Below are 15,734 nucleotides of genomic sequence, written 5' to 3'. Positions count from 1 at the left end.
AGTACTTATGGCCGTATGGCTACTATTATTGATTGGATATTCATTGGATAAGTGTTAGTAGCTTGAAGTCAGATTCGTTGTTGTTGAGAAAATGCTTATGAAACCTGTTACCGCTTCATCATCGTCATTTTGTTGTGTAAGTGCATGGGTGGAACACAAATCGTGTCGAATACAAATGTCCAATGATGGGACATTATATATGCTTGATTGACCGTTGATGTAAAAGCATTATCTTGAACCTGAGTGGGTTGGACTGAAGACTTTGATTGAAGAGGATGAGTGTGTTGGTAGGACATTTGTGTGCTAACTTTAGCTTTTCCTTTGTCAGCAGCCGATAATCTTGGAGCTGTCGTAGGCTGGCTTTCTTGAGAGCTAGTCGTGGTGACCATTGTTGAAAATCCAGGTTTTTCTTCAACTGTCTTTGCCCATTTCTTGGACAAAATCAAATGTGTACTCATTTTCGATGAATCCACCACTATGAATTTGTCTTTAATGACCTTGGACCGTAGTTTAAGGGTGGCTTTTGCAATCCCCAAACTTGTGACCTCGATTCCATGTGATATGGAAACCTTTACCTGAATTTCATACAACTCCGGCTTATCTAGAAGTAACCATAGCCCATAAAACATGACATTCGTCGTGGTAGTGGAATCTATCTCTGCTGTGAAATTGGAATTCATTTTCTCATGCACATCCAATGAGAATTTTATCTTCTTGTTGGCTGCCAAGTAACTAATGTCCTCTTTGCTTTTGGTACTTGTCTTGGACCTTTGTGCCTTGGAAGCTTTGTCATCCTCTTGTATGTTGAACTTCTTTTTCATTTGACTGGTTGTAGCATGTCCCAAGTGCTTACTATCTTCTGATCTATAGCTTTGGGGAAGGTCTATAGCCTGAGCTGCTTGTTGGTCTTCATTGCTAGTTTCTGACTTTGACGCCTTGATTCTTGATTTCAGAAGCTCTCTGTCACTATTTACTTCTTCTAGCACTTGAAGGTCATTCAATGGTGACTTTTCTTCTTGGACATCTTTTGAAGCTTGTGTAGCAGGATGTTGAGGTTGACTCTCTTCTTCTGATGCAACGGTCGCCGTGGCCTTTGGTTCACATTGCTCCATGGGTTCTTGTAGAGCCTCTGTTTGAAAATATTCATTCATATCCTGCATTGCTTGTCCTTGGTAGTCAATCTTGGAGTCCGTCATTTCCTGTTCTTCGGTGGGTTCTAAGACTTCAGCTACATCGTCTTTTAGCTTTTGCTAGTCTTTGATTTCTTTAACCACCATTGTAGATTCCAAAGTAGAGGAATTTCCTTGTGGCATTTCAGCTCCATTCGTTGACTTTTCTTGCATGCCTTCCGCTTGTGACGTGGCACTAAGATTTGATGTTACCTCTGCCACCTCTTCTTGGGTTGACTTACCATCTTCAGAATCTTGGCTTCTTTTGCTCTCGAACCTTGAATTGAGAGCTTCATCTTCATCACCTTGTGGATGCTTTGACTTGTCCTCACTGAGGTTCTTTAAGCAATCTTGAATCAGCTGATTCAATTGATCTTTTTTGAAAGCCTAATTCTCTATGATAATGTCGTTGACACCCTTGACTTCAAGCAACTGTGTCTTGAGCCTATCTTTTGTGCTCTGCGACAAGATCTGCTTCTTTTTCGGAGATCTCATTGGGAATTATTGCTTCTGTTCCCTTGTTGTCATTGTCTGAACTTTGCTTTTGGCTTGTTGCTTCTTCTTTTCCAGGTAGAGCTTTGTTGGGCAGTCCTTGATTAAATGACTGATGGCACACTAGTTGCAATATGCCTCTATCTCAGCATTTTCATTCTTTGGACGAGGCAGCTCTCCATAGTACTGTTGATAATGATTTCCTATGGTATCTCGATACAAATAAGACATATGAGTTACATGCATGTACCTGTAGATTACGACTGACTTAGGTGTATCCACTGGCTTTGTCTCTTTATCCTCCATCGTCTTGTCCTTGAGAAGCTGAAAATAGCTTCCATTATTGCTTGCATACAAGATTAAATCACTATCCATTCTTTCTAGCAGTCGTAATGCTAATTCTTCCATCAGCGTATGGTGTTTGACTTGGGGTTTTTGCATAGCCTTAGGGCTATGTTTTCGAGTTGATTTTGGTGAGGTTTGCACCGAGGGTGAAGATCGAACCGAATCTTTGTTTTCCATTTCCTTGGATGGTGCTTTTGGACGGGGTCCAAGTATGTGACTTACAGGTTGCCCACAAATGTTAAACTCATCCATATTTTTCACATCGGCTATTTCATAGTGCCTACCGTATTTGTCGACCACAATGACATCTTGACCTGACCTTCTACATTTGGCATTGTGAATTTCCGGTGGTCTCTCCTCCGGCTCGGCATCTTCCAATGCTTCTTGAAATTCCACTTGGGCTTGTGAAAAGGACACTGCTTCTTGTAAAACTGGACTTCTTAATCCCACTCTTGAAGAGATAGGGTCTCTTTGTTGAGTTTGAACTCCCCCCATCCGACAGGGTTCCATAACTGATGTTGGCATCTGTTTAATGCTTGATGATATGACTTCTTGTGCTTTGTTAAGTAGCTCTTGAGACCGAGCTAGTTCTTTTTGAAGTTGTGCTATCTTCATAGGTGATACTTCCAGCGTATTCCCTGTTTGTGCAATTTGGTGTGTTTGTGCTTTGTCTTGTGCTTTTACAGTGCACAAGACTTGTGCCGTGTCTTTCCATGTGGTGTCTTGTGTTGTGCCTTGTTGTGTGTCATGTGGTGTGTCACTCATTTGTGTAGTGACAGTTGTAGGTGTCAATTCTTCCAGGTGCGTAGTTAGAGGTAAACCCATGACGAGATGGTATACATTACCACCTTTAGACATGTAGTATTCTCCTCTTGAGCCAAACGCTTTTGTTGCAAAAGAATGATTGTTTTCTATAGGAAATTCACAACTTGTGATAGCCCTGTAGTATCGACCGTCTTCGTCTCCATAGAGGGTACCAATTTTCCGTTTTCCATCTTGTGCTTTGTACAGAAAACTACTTGGAGGATATGTGTAGATATCTGTAAGTTGATCTTTGTACAACATTTCTATCTCATTGTCGATGTATTTTCCGTGCCTCATGTAAATTGATCCCAGACAATCTTCCATGAAATCTGGTTGTGGGCGTAGTACATTCTTCGCTGTTTCAACTTCCACATATTGAGATGTCCGAGTTTCCTCTATATCTTTCTTTGTCTTGATGTACAAATTCCGATTGACATCCTCATAGCATGGCAGTCCTTTGTAGTGGCCAATCAAATAGATCCAAATTTGCTCTCTTGTAATTTCTGTGGATGTACTTGAAGCTTCATCTCGGCTCGTCTGATTCCTTTGAGATGCCATTGCTTTCATCTTGACTCCCTTGTTGTACCTCTTCAGTGATAGCTCTAATTGGTTGCCTCAATGCTAATAAAAATTATTAGCACCCTTGTGTTGGTATTTTTCGCTTGAGGTCCTTCAGCTTTTGTGGATGCTTTAATCTCTAAGTTTTCTGAAGTGGGATTTGCTTGCATTGCTTGAACTTCTTAGCTCCCTTGCTTGCCAAAACTGATACTGACTTGTCTGGCTGCTTGCTTTGCCTAGAGCTTTTCAGCAGGCCTCGATCTATTGGAAGCACTGTGATAAGTTATGCAACTTACCACTATACTACAATGACTACTCCCTTCGTAGCGATTCTTGAGTCGAGCTAACCTGTGTTCACTTTAGCACACAATCTGAAAAATTCTATTTAGCTGGCAAACTTTTTCACAATGAATGCAAAAATTCTTGATGTGCCTTTGACGGCCACACTTGTTCCTTGATCTTGGAAGTGACTTTCAAGTTCGCTTTTAGCTAAACTAAACTTAAGCTAGCACAAGAGAATTATGCACAAGTTGCAGCGATTTGCTAGCAAAAATCTTGTGCTAAAGTTCTCCAAAACTTGTGACTATTGTTGCAAAATCAAGAGTCCTTGTGTATGGACGCTCAAATTTTACACTAGGCCGTAGTTAACTTTTACAGCTCCCCGTGGGTGACCAATGGTTTTCCCAAAAGATAATTTCAATTTGCTAACTTAGCAGTCTTTAATGGTCAATTAGAAGGCCTAGAGACCAAATCTGGTTTCAAATTTCAGCTTCCCGATGATGAAAATCTCACATGTACTCGTATCCGCTCTAGGTCGATTTGAGCGGTCTGTTCTAGAGCCTGGGTTGACTCTAGCCAATGACCTCGCTTATGGCTCACTAGCCCCTCTCCTAGGGAAAAGTCAAAACTATGTTCGAAATAGTGACTATTTTCTCACAATTCTTTCGAATTGTCGGTTTTAGACACTCCCGACTTCCGGATGCATTTTGAGGCCTTAAACAACGTTTTTTTCAAAGTTGACCTAAATGGTTGCCAAAGTCATACATTTAGTTCAAGTTTTGCTCTAAGATCTGTAGTGTCGCTCTCAGGCTATGTTTTGATATAAAAAATTTTCCAATCCAATACCGTTTGTGAAAGTTATGGCCAAAATAGTGAAATGCAGTTTAGAATGGTCAAAATGAGTCCAATTTCAATTTTACAAGAAGATTTGGGATCTCTGTGACACTGTGAACACCCTTGTATGGTCAAAATTACAGTTGGATCCTAAAACTGGCCTGGAGACATCCTACGCCCAATTTTTTTTCTGCTCAGAATGAAGCAAAATTTGGTTCAAAGGTTCCCCTTGAGTCTAGCAACACCTTGGTATGCTCTGAATTTCATTTGAATGTCAAAATCACTCCAAACAAGCAATTTATGAATTTTTCGCTTTCTGACTTCGCCTTTTGACTTTTGGACATCAAAAACATTGGAAAACACTCAAGTCAATATGTTCCTAGGGTAAAACCTACCCTCTGAACACACTGGTGGTCTCAAAATTCCCAAATTCCTGCCCAAAAACCCCCTGGAGACATCCTACGCCCAAATTTTTTTCTACTCAGAATGAACAAGATTTGGTTCAAAGGTTCCCCTTGAGTCTAGCAACACCTTGGTATGCTCAAGATTTCATTTGAATGTCAAAATCACTCCAAACAAGCAATTTATAAATTTTTCGCTTTCTGACTTCGCCTTTTGACTTTTGGACATAAAAAACATGGGAAAACACTCAAGTCAACATGTTCCTGCGGTAAAACCTACCCTCTGAACACACTGGTGGTCTCAGAATTCCCAAATTCCGGCCCAAAAACCCCCTGGAGACATCCTACGCCAAAATTTTTTTCTACTCAGAATAAACAAGATTTGGTTCAGAGGTTCCCCTTGAGTCTAGCAACACCTTGGTATGCTCAGGATTTCATTTGAATGTCAAAATCACTCCAAACAAGCAATTTATAAAATTTTCGCTTTCTGACTTCGCCTTTTGACTTTTGGACATAAAAAACATGGGAAAACACTCAAGTCAACATGTTCCTAAGGTAAAACCTATCCTTTGAATACACTGGTGGTCTCAGAATTCCCAAATTCCTGCCCAAAAACCCCCTGGAGACATCTTACGCCCAAATGTTTTTCTACTCAGAATGAAGCAAGATTTGGTTCAAAGGTTCCCCTTGAGTCTAGCAACACAGTGGTATGCTCAGAATTTCAAAATAAGCTTCTAGGCATCCTACGGGTAGGATGCCTTTTTGCTCAGAATTGAATAAAATTTGGTCCAGAGACTCCCTTGGTGTGTTGAACCCCTAGGTATCCTCACTTTTTGTTTCTGACACCTCTAGGCTGGTCAAATGCTCAAGAATCTGTTTCAAAAGCTGGATACTCTATCAGCTGATTTTTCAAGTCAAATGAGCTCCAAATTGGACCAAAATTGACTCGTAGGCTTATAAGATGCTATGAAACACTTTGGTATTGTCAAATGTTGGTCTAGGGTCCAAAATCATGCAGGAGACATCCTACGGGTAGGATAGCTTTTGCTCAAAATTGAATAAAATTTGAACCCTAGATTCCCCTTGAGTCAAGCAACCCAATGCTATGCTCAGATTTGCATTTGGATGCCAAAAGGGCAAGATTTGGGCTGCATAAGCTTCTGGTGCACTCAGAGGGTAGGATGTCTTATATCAGGAGCAAATGATGTCCAAATGACTTGAAACTTGATGGCTAAGTTTAATAGGACATGATAAACAATTGTATGAGGTCAAAATCTCCCCAGAAGTTCATTTAGCACCTGGAGACATCCTACGGGTAGGATGTCTTTTTGCTTAGATTTGGTCAAAATTTGAACCACAGGTTCCCCTGGAGTCTAAAAACACATTGGTATGCTCAAAATTTCAATTGGACCTAAAAATGACCTTGAGACATCCTACGGGTAGGATGTCTTTTTGCTCAGATTTAGCCCAAAATTGAATCCAAAGTTCCCCTTGATGTGCTAAACACACAACTATTCTCACTTTTTGATTTTGACACTTGTAGGCTGGTCAAATGATCAAGTATCTGTTTCAGAAGCTAGATGTCCAATCTAGTGAATTTTCAAGTCAAATCAGCTCCAAATTGGACCAAACTTGACTAGCAGGCTTATATAAGGCTATACAACACTATGGTATGGTCATAGTAGGGTTTTGGCCTCAAAATCATGCAAGAGATATCCTACGCGTAGGATGTCTATTTGCTCAAAATTGGCCCAAATTTGAACCCTAGATTCCCCTTGTGTTCAGCAACCCAATGGTATGCTCAGATTTTCATTTGGACCTAAAAATCACCTTGAGACATCCTATGGGTAGGATGTCTTTTTGCTCATAATGACTTGAAATTTTCACCCCAGCTTCTCCTTGTTGTGCTGATCACAGTGGTGTGCTCACATTTTGGTTTGGAGTCCTAAATCAAGTTGGAGACATCCTACATGTAGGATGTCTTTTTGCTCTGTTTCAGCTCAAACTTGCACTGTAGCCTCCCCTTGATGTGCTAAACTCACAGCTATTTTTACTTTGTGACTCTGACACTTGTAGGCTGGTCAAATGATCAAGAATCTGTTCCAGAAGCCTGATGTCTTTTCTGATGAATTTTCAAGTCAAATCAACTCCAAATTGGACCAAATTTTCGTAGGAGGCTTATCTAAGGCTACATGACAGCATGGTATGGTCACAGTAGAATTTTGGTCTCAAAATCATGCGGTAGACATCCTACGCGTAGGATGTCTTTTTGCTCAGAATGAACCCAAACTTGGACCAAAGATTCCCCTAGTCTTTAGCAACCCAGTGGTATGCTTAGATTTGAGTTTGGATGTCAAAATACCCCAAAACTAGCTATTCTTGCCTTTTGTCCGTCCAAAAACGCTAAAGTCTGTTCAATCTTCACTTTCACTGACCCAAATGAGATGAAATTTATTACATGCACTCAATACAACATTTAGAACATGCCTATGGAGTCATCCTATGGTTTGGTCTCAAAATTAGGCCTTGGACACAATTTGGGTAGGATGTCTGGCAATTCTCGTCTTTTGGCTTTAATCTGTCAAAATTTGGTCAAATTTCCTCTTTCCAAGTGAAAAAAGGGTAGAACCTACCTTCTAAACACACTGGTAACCTCATATTTTCAAAGAAAATGCCCAGATCACCCTGTAGACATCCTACGTGTAGGATATCTACTGCTTATTTTTTCAGACTGAAGTCTCCCTGATGCTTCCTTATGCTCTCAACAAGTGCAAGTATGCTTCACACTTGCAAAAACATGCAAAAATCACTCAATTTAAGCCTTTGCTGAAATTTTACGTTTTTTGACTCCGCCTTTTGGCTTTTGGTCAACAAAAATAGGGAAAAACACTCAAGTCAATATGTTACTAGGGTAAAATCTACCCTCTGAACACACTGGTAACCTCAGTTCCTCAAATTCCCTGCCAAAAGTGCCCTGGAGACATCCTACACGTAGGATGTCTACTGTCTTAAAATGCAATTTTTTTTTGGCAGTAGTACTCCCTATGCTTTGTAGAGCTCTCAGCAATAATCACAGAAACTTTTGGACTTATAATCAGCTTCCAAACACAAATTACCGTTTTTCCTACTTAGCGTTTTCCACTTCTCTGATGAGCCTAACAGTAAATAAGACATGCATAAAGTACTCTAGATCAGCAATGAAGATATCCTACTTACCCTACTCCTACTCATCATGTGAGATGGTGATTTTGATGTCGTGGTTGCTTCCTGGCCTCACACGGACTCTCAAGTCAACCTACCACCACATCTACCACTCCAACTCCTACTCTCTACACCACAACCTACTACTATCTAATAGTACCTAAGACGAAGGATCTAGGCTAGGCACACGCTCCCTAGACTCCCTCTAAGACCAAAAGAGTCCACCACTCTCCGATCCTATCTAAAAGAATGAATATACTCTAGCAAGCCAGAGGGACCTCTATCCTCAAGGACTAGTCTCGGTCACCTACTTAGGGCCCTTGTCCCCGGCAGCGGCGCCAATGTTGGCAGATACGCCCCGACGGACGTCAGCATAGGGAGAACTCACCTAACATATAATGTCAACTGAGGACGGAGCTCGATCTGCAGGCGCGTGGAAGCAAGCAAAGGGTGTCAACCTCTACTCGACCGACTAATGACTACTTCCTACAGAGATATCAAATCTACATGCCATAGGTTCTGTGAATGTGAGAGTCTCCTATGATGCTACCGCAAGCCAAAAACCCATTAGACGTTCTCGAAACGTTACAAAACTTGAGAAAATTTCCTATCAACACCAATAGGCCACTCTTCTTAAGGTCCGTGACCCAAAACCCTACCCAAAAACACCGGGTGCAGAATCAAATAGGATGTCTGACAGGTTTTTGCAGGTCGACGTTTCCGAAAACTAAGATGCCTAATACGTAGCTCTACTCGCTCTGATTGCGTGGATATGCTGAAATACAAAAACGGACAACATTTACTCATCGAAACTCCAAAAGTAGCTCACGGGTGAATCTACCAAAACACAGACGAACGCGCGTGATGTAAGCATCAACACGTAGCTCTCCTCGTGGGCAACACGCAACTGCTCTCCGTTTGCAATTCTGACCACCGTAGCTCTTGTAGCACACACACACACACACTCTCACTCTCTCGCAATCTCCCAATCGACACAACAGATAAGATTATTAGAAGTCTCTTTACAAAGCTTTAGGTTTTGGTTTATATACTAAACCTTAGAAAACCTAATGTCTGGCCAAAATGGCCTGATTTGTCTCTAGGCTTCTATAGAGCTTAATTACAACACCGTGAGCTGGCTTTGCTCATCCAACAAGCATCTGTGGCCAAAATACAATTGTCGACTTAAAATATGAAGTTCCTGTAAACATTACAAAAGTGGCCGTAATGGCTCAAAATGATAATAACGGGATATTCGATGATGTCCATGAGCTTGTATCTTCACATTAAAGCATCCATCGTCATCTTCATCACTTCATCAGCATCTTCATATGGAACCTTTAGAGAATCTTTGAGGAATCTTCATGGAATCTTTGTGGAAGTGTTGTTGAAAGGTTGACCTGTCAACAGGGAGCAAGCAAATGTTACTCATTTTTGTCAAGAGGCTCAGGCCTTTAATGAGGCTCACACGAATTTACAAGTCGAGCAACAATGCCTAGAAGAAGAGCTGGAAAAAGAAAGGCAAAAGAATACAAAATTAGGGGAATCCTATGGGGTTGTTAGCAAAACACTTACACAACTCCTGGCAATGTAAGACATCCCAACCCCTGCTTCTACTTCAGCAACGCCGAGCTCATCAATACAAGAGTTGAAGGATCTCAAGGCGGCTCAAGAACAATATGACATGCAAATCATGGCAGCTGGGCTAAGGCCATTCAAAACCAAAAACAGGATGAAATTGCAATGTTACAGGAACAATTGTCAAAGGAAAAAGAAGAGCTGGTTGCTCAAAGCGCCATGCATACCATGGCTTTACAACAGAAAGATCTAGCCATTAGTGCCATGAAAGCGTAGCCAACAACAATAGAAGTTCCTTAGACAAGCTAGCAGAAACAAATGACCATGGATCTTCCTCTTATAGAACTATGTAGCACTTCTATAGAAGCAAGATTACATGAATTTGAAGATACGGATGATAAAGAAGATTAAGCAGATGCTAGAGAGAAAATGTAATGGGAATGGCCTATGAACTTTGAGAATAGAGGAATTAAGAGAATTAGAGTGAGCATTTTTGTGAGATTACTTTGAGAATATAGAGGGTGAACTTAATTGATGGTAGCAACATGAACATAATACTTAATTAACTTGGCATGAACAATACTTTTTTAAGGGAGAGAGTATTAGAGAATATGACAATAGTTGAGGACCGGATTTACTTGGAGCCGGTCCCCCCTCCAAAAGGCGTTTGTATTATAGATTCTCCCATCAAGAGAGACTTTGTTACAACACAATCTTTGTGTTCCTTGTGACCATGGTGATGCTATGAAGATGGAAAGCTTCATGCATCACGAGCTTAACATAAACTTTGTAAAAAGAATTAACTATCCCAAGGCTTCAAACACCTTTGAAGGTGGAGAGGGCTAGTGGGGAATGAGGGTAGGGAAGAGGAAGAAGAAACATTCCGTAGGAGAAAGAAATAGTTCCTCACTTATCATCACTCTTCTTGCTTAGCATAGCATAATAGCATAGTAATGAACATGAAGAAGATGACAAGCTTAAGCATTAAAGCATGGCTCTTGGTTGGATTTGCATTCCATAGCCAAGAGTGTTGGTGTAGGCTCTCCACTTCTCCACAAGCTTGGAGAAGGAGATGGAGCTCTTGCATTTTTCACTCCACACAATGAGGGAATGTGTGTGTGTGTGTGTGTGTGAGAGAGAGTCTACCCCCCGTCTCATGCTTGGTCCACACATCTCTCTCTCTCTCTCTCTCTCTCTCTCTCATATTATTTCATTTGGACACGTGTCCTCTTTGAGAGAAAGAACTTAATTATTTATTTTTATGTATCTAAAGTCTCATTGGACCCCTTTAAAACCTAACCAATAGCATTCAAGCACATCATGAGGGCCACATGTGGAGGATCATTTGAACATGTGTCTTTTATACTTAATAAGTCATTTGGTTGAATTGAATACTTCAAGGACTTACTCAATCAAGCAAGCATGTGTCTTTTATGCTTCTTAAGTGATTTGTTTTGAATTGAATACTTCAAACCTTAGTCAATCAAGCATGGACTTTCATGCCTCTTGAGAGTTTATCTTTGAATCTAACATTTCAAAAACCTTAGTCATTTAAACATAAAAATCACCTCAAGCTTTGGGCAAGGTTCCCACAACCACTTTAAGCGTCTTAGCACCTCATGCTTGGTTATGATTCCCACCTTAGGTTAGCCCTAGTTTGCATAAGGTCAAAGTACTTTTTGACATTAACTTTTGGAGGTCTTTAATGAATCTAACCCTAAGGTCTTTTAAGCTCCATTAGATGCACATGTAACCATCTCTCCTCTTGGTCCCTTGCTGAGGTAAATTTAGAAGAACTTATTGGACATTGCTCTTTGGTAGACTGTCTCCTTTTGGACCCCTATTGAGATGCAAACATTTCTCCTTTTAGGCCCCTGTCGAGATAGGTTTAGAAGCACATATATATATATACTAACTTTTGTTCTCCTTTTGTCTTTCTATATTAAGTGATCAATTTAATATGAGAAAACCATTTGCTAAAGTTAGATATTATATTTTATGATAAGAAAATTCAGAGGTAAATCTTAGAAGTGCACGACCCTTCACACAAAGAATATATGTAGTACAAACTGAAGGTATTGGATGTTGGAATTAGGGTTGCAAGAAATCATACACATCTTGGAGAAGATGAAGGAAGCTCAAGGAACACAAGAGAGAGTGTATTACTTAGTGTGCAATGGAAAGATAGATGGCCCTAGAATGATGGGCGTATATACAATGCACAGGGGAAAAAACCTTCTAAAGAAGGAAAAAATACCCCGGCAGTCCTAAATGTGTTCACACACATCACTACCACATGGGCCTAAGGACGGAGTTTTCATGGGCCCATAAACATCACTATGCACAAGCTGCAAGCTGCATGTGGCCCTAAACAAACCATCCTTTGGAAACTTCAAACGTTGTATCTTACCCAAAATATAGCCTTCACAAACATGTTTGACAAGTGCTTCAAGAGGCGGCAAAGAAGCAACCGTATTAGATTTCTGCAAACGTAGCAAACTGACAAAATTCAGATGACCAAAACGTGCATGCCAAAGTTTTGCATATGAAATAGCCTTTGAATGCACAACTGCATTTGCAAAATTCTGCCCACAGTTGTCATACAAAGTGAGCTTATACAACCCACATCATAAAATGCCTGATGCAACAATTTCATCACCAAATCTGAGATCATGTACTGTACATCTGTCATCCACAAATTTGACTACAAGACCAAGTCTAGCAAGTGCAGATACAGACAAAATATTCTTCTTGATCCCAAGTACATAAAGTGCATCAACAAGTGTTAAAGAACTATCATTTGCAAAAATAGTCACAAAAGATTCTTCTCGATCCCAGGTACATAAAGTGCATCAACAAGTGTGAAAGAACTATCGTTTGCAACGGTAATCACAATCTTTCCAACTCTCTGAACCGGATAAGAGGCATTGCTAGCACAAGTAACTAAAGTCCCATGAGGGACAGGCTCAAGAAAGATGAACAAATCATGACGTAAGGTAATGTGCTTTGTAGCACCACTATCAAAATACCACACATGTGAATCTGTCGCAACTGACGTGCATGCATCATGGACAATAGGATTATATGTACACTCTACACTGAAAGCCCATTCTGCATCAACATGAGCATCATAGTCTCCTTTAGCATTTGCATTGGAACCACCCTCTTTCTTCTTAGCCTCTTTGGCCTTCAATGTCAGGACAAGGGCAAGGCCAGATTAGACAAGGGCAAGGCCGGGCTAGGCAGTGTGAAAAGGGAGTCCAACTAGGGCAAAGGGATAGGAGCCATGCTATATAGTGGGTGGTTGGGAGGTGGAATCTTAGGTTCTAGTTCCCCTTGTCTAACATTGGTATCAAGAGAAAGGTTCCTTTTTTAGGAAAGGCACAGCCGTGGAGGAGGGGAGCCACACAATTTTGCATGCTTTTTTGCATGTCGGGGTCAAGGGGGCGTGGAGCTTACCCCCTATGAGGAGGATGACAAGCCCGAAGGTGTGGGCAACAACCCTTGCAAGGAGAAACCGCCTGTCGGCGACCTACACCAAAATACACCCTTGCAGGCTCTACGACATCGTGCCGACGGGGGGAGCTTTTCCCTTGCCTGTAGCAGGCGGAGACGAGCACCATACGAGGCAGGGGGAGCTTTTCTCAACCCCTCGTGCTGTCTATAGGCGGCCATAGCTGGTGAGAAACTCCAAGTACACACCCGACGGGCGCCCAACCCCTTGGGGTTAGTGGCCAAAGTTTTTTTTCAACAAGCTAGGGACGGTATCCACAGTGGGGTACCCCCCCCCTCCCTCTTGTGAAGCTTCGGTGAGGCTCGGCATATCGACACGGCCGGCAAGTACTTCCACACACATATTCTCTGCGTATTATCGGCAAAAACTCAAAAATTTAATAAAAGCATCTCAACGAGAGTTCAAAGTGACATTATTTTTCAAAATCGATTACGATCGAACGCATAATCGATTCGGCTACAAGGGATTAAGGAATTTCCTACACGGCGGACATTTCGGATCGATTTCCACTTGGATAATTTCAACTTCAACGGGATTAGCAAGGCTAATTAAACTTTGCAAGTGCTCCAATCTCAGGTATTTTTCGGACTATTCCTTGCACCGCACTGTGTCGCCATGAATTCAGATATCAATATGAATTTTGATTTTGAGCAAAGTATGTCTGATCCTGCCCATGATGGCCCGCGGCCGGATTCTCTCAAGGAGAGTACCCGCGACGCTACGGCAGGTGATGACACTTATGAATTGCTCGACATTCAAGAATTTCGTGCACTTCAGACACGCATATCAGTTATGGAAGGAAATTTTAAATCTTTAAATGAAAATGTCACTAAATTATCCACATTAGTGATTCAATTAATGCAACAGCAGTCCAAGGGTCCCGCTGACACGCACATGCATGAGCACATTGCTACACAGGGGCAAGGCCCTTCTAATCAAGGGCAAGGTCCAACTGCTGATACTTTGCACACTCTCATTGCAAAAGAGGTGGATGAGTTGTTGAAAAATACCAAACCACCGACTTTTAAGGGAGAAGACCGAGACTGCAATAAGGATGCAATGAATATCTTTCTCAGCAAGTGGGATGGAATTCATGCCTTACGACGTACTCCGAGTACTGCAAACGAGCCTAACGTACTCTGGAAGGCAAGGCCTACAAATGGTGGATGTCTCTCAAGAAGAAGAATATCGTACCACAAAGTTGGACAGCTTTTGAAGCTATGTTTCGCAAAGAATTTTTGCCTACAAATGAGGCAGATCGGAATTGGACAGCTTGGGACACGTGTTCCATGCGCCAATACCCATCATTACTTGAATATATATCTCACTATCGAGATGTTATCCTCAAGTTGGAAGGCTTAGATAACTTTCAACAAGTACGGGGATTTATACGAGGTCTGACACCAGAGCTTAAGAAGCACGTCAAGACCCAAGACCCTAAAATACTTGAGGAAGCGATAGTGAAAGCACATATTCACGATGATCCACATGAAAAGAAAGCACATAATACTCATGTGTCTGCTAATACACATGGTAATACATGCACACAGTATGGGCACAATAAAAGGAAATTTATAACAGCCAATTTAGAAGCATCTAAAAAACCCAAGGGGTCCAGAGGTCCTCTCTCTCCTGAGGACTTTGATAAAGCTAAGAAAGATAAATTATGTTTTCAATGTTTAGGAAGCGGTCATGGCAAAAAGGATTTTCCCAAGGGGCAATCTGCTGCACATGGCAAGGAGAAAGCAGTGCACACGGTGCAACTGCTGCCTCTTGAGTCTTCCTCATGATTCAAAGTAACACACACCGAGGTGGTGCATGAATGCTGTTTCACAGCTTTCATGTGGCATTAGACCTTCGGACCACATGAGTTAGTACGTATGCACGGATTTTTACAAGGGCACAAGGTGTGCATCTTGGTAGATGACGGTGCTACTCACAATTTCATCAATTACAGATTGGTGAAAAAACTCAAATTGCCTCAAACTCTGAGTACCCACCGCTACAAGGTAGCAATGATGAATGGACATGATACCAAAATCTGGGATACTCAAGTCCGAGCTGTTCCGTTGGAAGTACAAGGTTACTCCACATCCTTGGATTTTCATGGAGAAGGCAGACGTGGTCCTTGGTAGGGAGTGGTTGCATAGCCTAGGACCATTACTGAAGCGTAGCTATGAGCACAACAGCTTGATGTTCGAATCCCATGGCGCACGTGTGTTGTTGTTAGGAGAGAAGGATGTACCTTCTTCACCATTGATATGTACTGTTGAGCTTATGCAGCTCGTTTTTGATAATGAAACATCAAGTTTTCTTGTGTTACTCATTGTCTAATTTTCTCTCTAACATTGAATCTGTTGAACATTCCTCAACGCCGCAAGCTTCTCTCTCATCCCTTCCACCAATGGCTACTTCTAAACAAGAAAACATTTCTAGTGAGTTATAGAAATTATTAAAGGAATTTCAAGATATTTTTCCTAGTGATTTGTCATCAGGATTACCGCTGACACTATCGGTGCAACATAGCATCGAAGTGGTTGCAAGCTGTAAACCTGTCAG

This window comes from Adiantum capillus-veneris, chromosome 18, assembly GCF_014529385.1.
Source record: "Adiantum capillus-veneris isolate H3 chromosome 18, ASM1452938v2, whole genome shotgun sequence".
Taxonomy (NCBI): domain Eukaryota; kingdom Viridiplantae; phylum Streptophyta; class Polypodiopsida; order Polypodiales; family Pteridaceae; genus Adiantum; species Adiantum capillus-veneris.
Note: the sequence above shows the minus strand (reverse complement) of the source record.